Source organism: Centruroides sculpturatus, unplaced genomic scaffold (assembly GCF_000671375.1).
Source record: "Centruroides sculpturatus isolate CEXI.00-Female unplaced genomic scaffold, Cexi_2.0 scaffold1984, whole genome shotgun sequence".
Classification (NCBI taxonomy): Eukaryota; Metazoa; Arthropoda; class Arachnida; order Scorpiones; family Buthidae; genus Centruroides; species Centruroides sculpturatus.
In genome coordinates, this window is record NW_019386117.1 from 66,673 (window position 1) to 75,085 (window position 8,413).

An 8,413-nucleotide genomic window follows, 5' to 3' on the forward strand; every position below is an offset into this window, starting at 1 on the left:
TTTTTAGAAAGCACCATTTAAGGCCTTCTCGACATTGTAAACCTCACTATGCTCAAGTTCAACGTAATTTGTATCAAATCAATAAATATTATGCTTTGAAATGAGGCCCTTTATCACGAGGAAGATCAGTAGGACCATTTGTTTCGGATCCCACCAGTGGCCGAAGTGGATAAAACCACCGAACATTGGCAGTTGGTCTTGGCTAACGGGATGGCCACGTTAGTATCATCTAAATAGTGGCCAGTTTTCTATAAAAAGTCTACTCGGGAGGAATCCTCCCTAGGAAGATCGCCCACGAGTCGCGTTGTCGTAACCAAATAAATCAAATTGTTTTGAGGCCTTCGCATTTAAGGGGGACTCAAAACAATTTATAGCAATCACATCCCATTGTTTCTCGGATGCCAAAGGAAAATTATACTAGGATTTCCGAGCTGGAGAGGAAGAGCTTATTAGGAAAGAAACCAGACAAATACAGTACTATTTCTAGAAGATTGTGGTCTTCGATATAACGACCTAAATGCGGAGAGGCGTGGTTCGTTAATAGCGTAGGTGCGTTATATTAAGGGGCATGCTAATATATGTAGTTCTCCATGACTTCAGCTTTATGTATTCCGGTACGGTATATCCGAATTCGTTATATCGAGGATGCAATAGTAATCTTCTTTTGATGTATTCCTCTAGATCAACGGTTCCCAACCTTTTTCGGGTGGCGACCCCTTTTTATAAAAGCCAAGTGACCCGCGACCCCAATACAAATGAAAAAGACATTTTTAATAAGGAAATTAAAAAAACAACAAAATTAGTTTTTTAGTACAATTTTATTTTAAATTATGTTTAATAATTAATTAATTTAATGCGATGGTTGAAATTGCATGTTATTAACCAGCCTCAAAATTCGCGGGTGAGTTTATGTTAACGCCAACCTCATGTCATTCTCAACATTTAATTTATTTGTTTCTTTTGCTTTTAAACGAAGAAGAGTTGAAAATCCACTCTCGCAGAGATATGTAGACACAAATGGAACTAAAACTCGAAAAGCAAGCATCGTCACATTTGGGTATGAATGATACATATCACACCAGAAATGTGTGAGCAATTTTTCATTAAACAAGTTATGTGCCGAGGAATCATTCCGCAAATCCAAGAATTCATCTTGTAATTCATCGGGAATGCTGGCTACATCAAGGGAAGCAGAGAATGGATTTCGTGTAAATGTAGTTTCTTCTTCTTTCAGCTCAGGGAAGTAACGCTGGAGTTCGTTTTCAAGGGATTCGAGATGCCCAGTAATCTCTTCTTTCAAATTTTTATTTATTTCACCTTCAGATTCAACTAACACACTGCAGAGTTTCTCAAACATGGCAATGTTCCCAAGATTTATTTTTCTTCGCCAGTTTTGCAGCTTGGATAAAAATGCTCTGAGATTATCATGAAATGCGATAATATTCATTTCCTTTCCCTGAAGTTTCAGGTTAAGCCTATTTTGCTGTTCTAATATATCTGCTAGATATGCTACTCTTTTCAACCAAGCTTTGTCATTAAAGTAAACCAAAAGGTCACGTTTCCCTTGCACTTCCAGGAACAACTTGATTTCATCTCTCAATTCAAAGACACGATTCACAACATTTCCTTTCGACAACCACCATACTGCAGTGTAGAAAAGAAGAACCTCGTGATCAGAATCCATGTCTTTGCACAGTTCTTTAAACAGACGGGTGTTAAGAGCTCCAGATTTGATGTAATTTACGATTTTTATTAGCGAATCAAGTACCTCTTGCAGAGGAGTTGGAAGAGTCTTACTGGCAAGGGCATACCGGTGAATCATGCAATGGATTCCCCTTGTTTGGGGAGCTAGTTCTTTACTTTTTTCTGAAAGCCCGATTTTGACCCAAGCATAGATGGTGCACCATCCGTACAAACCCCACAGACGTTTTTCCACTTTAATCCTCCAGTCTCAAAAAACGTATTTATCTTCTCCATAATATCTTCACTTTTTGTAGTAGTTTCAAGTTCACTACAAAATAGGAACTCTTCTTTGATATCATCTAAATGAATATATTTCACGAAGACAAGCAACTGGGAACACGAGCTTATGTCTGTTGATTCATCAACTTGAAACGAAAACAATGGTGAAACCTTGATTTCATTCAAAATCTGTTCTTTAACGTCTACGGACATGTCTGACATACGCCGCTGAATAGTATTATTAGACAGAGATATTCGCTGCATCTTTACTTCACTAGAATTTCCAAGAATTAATTTCACCATCTTCAACATACAGGGTTTGATGAGCTTTTCTCCAATTGTGCGAAATTTTTTTGCTTAGCAATTTCCAATGCGACTTCCAATGAAGCATTAATTAGCACAGCATTAATGCTGTGCTAATGATGCTTGCACGATGCTTGCACTAATGCTGTGCTCTCTTGCTGAAAACTTCCTGTTCGATCAAGTCTCTGACGTTTGCAACTAGTTTCATGTCGACGAAAGAACTCCAAATCTTTTTTAATGTGTTCTGAATTCTTCGTTTCTGACGTTTGAGTTTTGAAGGTTTCATAGATTCATGGCTGAGAACAACTTTGCACAATACGCATTGTGGCTTCTCTATTCCATTGCTAGTCAAGTTAGTAAAGCCAAATTTCAGATATTCTTCTGAATATTTACGTTTTTTATCCATTTCTGGGGAAAGAATAAACGAAATTTCTGAATAATTTTACGCCATGTAAATAATAATATAAAAACTAAACGAATTAAATGTGAAAATAATAGTCACCACTCTCTGTTTAGTCACAAATAATCCACAACGTCACGATGCTTCCTTTACGAAGTGTTCAATAAGACTAAAAATATTCTGAAAGACTTTCTATATTCTGTTTATTTTTAAGAGTCGGCCGACAATAACAAATGCACGCAGGAATCACGTGATCGCTAAAGACAGGGCTGAATGGGAAGAAATATTCGATTTTTTAAAAATAAATAAAACACCTTATTAATTTTAAAAACAAATACAATTAGAAAAAAGGTAAAAACTAATAATAAAGGCAAGGATTATAAATAAAACATATTTTAAATACTAAATATAAAACAACTTATTAAAAATAATTAAAAGTAAATAAAATCAATTCGAGGAATCGCTGTCGCTTTCATCGTTTAAATTAATTAAAAATGATTCATTATTTAATTCTATCACATTGTCTAACTGTCATATATTAATTTCAACCTTGTCTTTAAAATGCTCAACGCATTTTTTCTATATTTCTGATGTTATCGTTCCCATAGCATCATAAAATAATTTATACATTTCTGAAAATTTAAAGTAAGTATTTCTAGTTGCTACATACCCCTTGCACATGCCAATCAGCGTTGCCAGATGTTTTTGGTGTTTGTAGCCCAAAATTTTATCAAACGTAGCCCAAAAGTAGCCAATAATAAACGTTTTTTTTTGGTAAGCCAAAATTTGACGATAAAAAAAACAACACACCATTTGTGCTTTTCCAGCAATAACTTTCATTACAATAAATTTACGTGTATGTAAACTTGATCGAAAATAAGGATGGCAAGACTCAAAATATATGCGCACACTGTAATTTACTATGTCGAGAACATTCAGTTTATCTGCAAAGTAGATTGCAACAAATTATGAAACAAATGATCTTGCCAAGACGGACTATAAAAAATTAATTTTTCTATGTAATATTTTTAACAGTTATTAATTTGCTATTACAAATGATGTGTCAAACTACAGTTATTTAATTAATTTGAAAGCTGACAAATACAATTCTTCATTAAGCCAATACGTACTCTATATTAATAATAATGATTGATAAAGAATTTCTTCATCCCACGGTACAGAAAGTACACTATAAAAACAAATTCAAATATTAAAAACAGATATTAAATTTATCATTGAGAATAGCATAAGGAAAATTTAAAATCGCTTTTAAAATATCATTTAAAACAGAAAAACAATAACCAAATTGATGAAGGGTATTGATATATACAAAATGCACATATTAGTTTAATTAGTAGTCTAATAAAGAAATCTCAGTCAACTTTCAAATTAAATAACTGTAGGAAAATTAATATTATCTTTTCTACTTTTATTATTTAAGGATTAACATGTCTAGATTATAGTAATAAGTATTAGAACTTTATCACGAAAAAGGATATTTAAAAAAAATTACTTCTACAGGCAATTTCAATTTTTACTTAGAAATAAATAAATTCATTTATTATAAAGGAAACAAACAAAATTTTATTTGAAAAACACAAATATTTGTTTTATTTGGGTCTCTAATTGATAAAAAAAACGACGAAACACCATTTTAAAGTGCATTTTTATTCAAATAGTATATTTATAAGTAATATGCAGCCAAAAATGCAGCCGAGTCAAATTACTGTAACCTAAAAAGTAGCCAATACGCCAAATGATATTTTTTACGCCAAACTGATAAAAGAATAGTCAAATTTGGCGCAAAGTAGCCAAATCTGGCAACGCTGACGCCAACCGAACCTCCCGAACAACAAACAAATATTGCCTGTTGATTAGTATGCATAGGGTCATCTGGTAAAGTGAGCGACCAATCACAAAGCATACTTTAAAGAACGCGTGACAGTCACTCGTTGAATATTGCTTTGGAGCTCTGACTGTTGAAAATAAATAGACTATAACTATATACATATGTTGTTTGAGTAAATTCGTTCGGTGGTCATCTGATCGTTTTATTGCTTACCTTCTAAGAAATTCTCGGTTCCGTTTTGAATGAATTGCCTCAAACAATAGAGGCATTTCACCATTACTCTCAAACTCTCAACACATGTTTCAACCAACTGTGACAGAATAGGGTACCTAGACTACACTTATTTTAATTTAAAAAAAGTATATATATATATATATGAAATTATTCAAACTTCAAGACACCATTAAAAATAAAAATTGCATTATAGTGAATATTTTTAGTTTACCGTATAAGTTGGCGACCCCAAGAAAACCCGTCGCGACCCCCTTGTGGGTCGCGACCCATAGGTTGGGAACCCGTGTTCTAGTTGGATGTTCTCATAAGGAACTTTATATACACCTGGTTTTTCTTCTGTTTTTATTCTATCTTTATCATTCCTCAATATCTCATATAAATTTGGGGCTTCTTTTTAAAACCATATGGGACCAAATAGAAATACCGAAGAAAATCAAAAAAGTGCTTGAGAAAGGCCCTAACTTTGTCCCAGATGTGGTAAATAGTTGGGAAACTCCATACAGGAGATTGAGAGAGGGATAGTTGGCTTGGATCCTTTGGATAAGAAATTCTTTAGATGGAAGACTGCCATCAGTAACCGCCCAAAGAAAAAAGCAAATAGTATTAGCAATAGAGACATATGGCTTACGAAGGAGTGGTTAAGAATGAATGATCTAGTGATGACCCAAGCAGACAAAATTAGACATTTAGTTGTTATGAAAAGGCATACGTTTGACAAGGAATTACATGCGTACATCATGAAGACCGAATGTGAAATTGTTGACGACAAGATAATTGGATCTTTGGACAGGAGGGTCAAGAAATTAGAACGCTCGAGTCTTGCTGCCGTTTTGCCTTTTCTGAAGAAATGTCACAATTAAAGTTCAGAAACTCCAAGATTGTTTGCGTTTGCTAACACGCACAAAACCGGAAATGAATTAAGACCAATGATAGAGAAGTGTAAGGGACCCACCTTTATCTTAGAAAATAGGTTACATAAATATTTATCCTCACAGCTTGAAGATGAGACTGGTGGCAAAAGATTTTCTTGTCGTAGTCAAGGAAGTACAAAATATTTCTTTAATGGAAGATGAAGTGGCGACCGTTTTAGATTTTGAAAGCATGTATCCTTCAGTAATGATTGAATAATGTGTGGAGGCATTATTGAATTTCATGTACAATAACAACTCTCAGTTTTTATTAAGGGCCGAATTGGAAAGAAAACTTTTTTCACTGGCCGAACCAAAGGCGACCCTAGCAAGATTTTCAGGTGATGAGAGATCTTATTGTGGCGTCACCCTGTAGAGATTAAACTATACATAGAGATACACTTTTCACATTGGGCACAGAAAGCCGTTGACCTTTTTTTTTTCTTAGGGGTCAGAATTTCTCAACTTTTCTATCACTTCACATTGTGAGGATATAAGGAATTATCGCGGATCCATTCGAGTAGTTATTTGAAGTTAAGTCCAATATTCAAAGATTAATCGCGGGCCTCATAAATTCATTAAGCGGGCCGTATGTTGGCTATGCCTGATCTAGACTTTCAGTGGGTACGCTACACCCAATTAAATTAGCTTCAGATTTTTATTTCTTTTTGCAAATCGGCTCAACACTTTTTGGCTGTAATTTTCTGGAGAGGGGCATCATGTTAACTGGGGGGCAGTGCCCACCCATGCCCTTCCTGGCTACGCCCATATACACTTTCCGCCATTACGACAATCAAACTACACGTGACTAATGCACGTGACTACGCGTCACAAATCCTTGCGTTTTTATTGGTTGCAGTATGACAGAAGCGCAGAACGAAAACGGAAAAGTTAAATAATTTTTAACTCTGCTTTCAGTCTTGTTTTTGTCCAACTGAACGTTACAAAACTGCAAGTTTCGTCAGTTTGGCTTTCAGTTTTACGATTACGTCGCGGATTCCGGTAATGTGGAGTCCAGGCTTAATAGTATGACTAATAATATAAAAGTTATTTTTTTTAACTTTGAAGTTAAGGCCATTTACAAAAATATACATTTTCGCGTCTATCCATTTATCCTTTAACACAACCATAGAAGTAACAGTTACATTGAATTGAAGAAAAAACTTCATTAAAAAACAAATAATAATAATAATAATAGGTAAAAATTTACAAGTTTTTGTAAATAGTCTTAACTTCAAAGTTAAATTATAAGATATTCTGAGTCATCATGAAAATTAATAAAATCTCTTAACAGCCGGGAAAGTTATCCCAGTCGATGCTGGATTTTTTTACACATTAAATTAAGTAATTGTTTAATGAATTTGCTTTAGTCTTTATTTAACTCACATAGCACTCCATATTACATAAATAAATGAATATCGTAGTGTGACGGCACCTCTTTAGCGCCCTGTCAGAATTGACACCACCATGTTTATCGGAACACGGAAGCCGAGACGGCAATTACTACGTCACACCGTCGCGCGAGCGGTCCTGTAAGTGGACAGACGGATTAGTAATGTCAGCCGATCGAGAGACAGCATATGGAAGTGACTCGAACTACAATTAACACTTAACAAGAATTGAATTAAAAATAAATTGGATAAGATACAGAGGTTCTAAAGTTTGGTCGCGGAGAGAGAGAGTTCACATAACGAGCGCGAGTTGCATAAATACCTGGGGATAAAAGGTGATCTCCCGATGGAGCTCTCGTTGTTTGATAATACAGTGGCACCTCAGGTTACGAACGCCCCAGCATATGAAATTTTCAGGATACGACATGAAATTCGAACATATTTTTGCTCCACGATACGAACAAAAACTCACCATACGACGTTACATTAGTTCGCATTTTTCATTTGTTTTTGTTACTACAGTTATATTTTTTAATGTATTACTTGGCTTTAATTTTAGTATGTTTTTTGCGTTGGAACGAATTATTTGGTTTTACATGTAATCATATGAGAAAAGATGATCCACCTTACGACATTTTCATGATACGATCTCAGTTTCGGAACGGATTAATTTCGCATCCTGGGGTACCACTGTAGTTCCGATCCACTATAATATCCATTATCACAATGATGGCACAAGGTATTCAAATGGGCACTGGTTGACGATATTCCTGGAGTAATCGGTGCGGGTTTCCTTTGACGAAGGGACAGACGACGACTGACTTTTTTCGGCCGTCTCTGGCAATATTCACAGACGATATCGGCCGTCCAGAGGTTAAAAGATCGCGAGAAAGCGTCTTGTTGCCTTCGAGAAAATGTAATGGGAAACTTTCTCAGGTAGCTACGAACAACAATTGTTACGTAACTCGAACAATATTAATATTAAAGTCTAGTTCTAATATAGGAACTTCTGCTACCTCAACAGTAGCATAAAATTTTCAAAAATAATTTAGACGTATTTTGAATTTATTTTTTATGAATTTTATAATAAAGTTATATTATTATTAATCAATTTATAATTGATATATAATCCCCAATGGTATTATATTGGCTGACACCATTACAAGTCAGACAAGACTGTAATGGAAGAACTACGGCGATTTAATATCAATTGCGATTTTATTTTTCTCAAGGCTCTAAAAACACGAGGCTCCAGGGAAAAGCTTAAGTTGATTATGATTAAAACAATCATTATTTAACATTGTAGAGTTTCTCGTTAACAGATAAAATAATGGAACCACTAATTGTTTTGATACAGATTTTCTTT

At 34.7% G+C, this 8,413-nt stretch overlaps 1 pseudogene; it reads right to left on the reverse strand.

Annotated features, from left to right (window-relative positions):
* Positions 1-798: 798 nt before the first annotated feature.
* On the reverse strand, positions 799-2,231 carry LOC111613686 (annotated as a pseudogene).
* Positions 2,232-8,413: the final 6,182 nt, after the last annotated feature.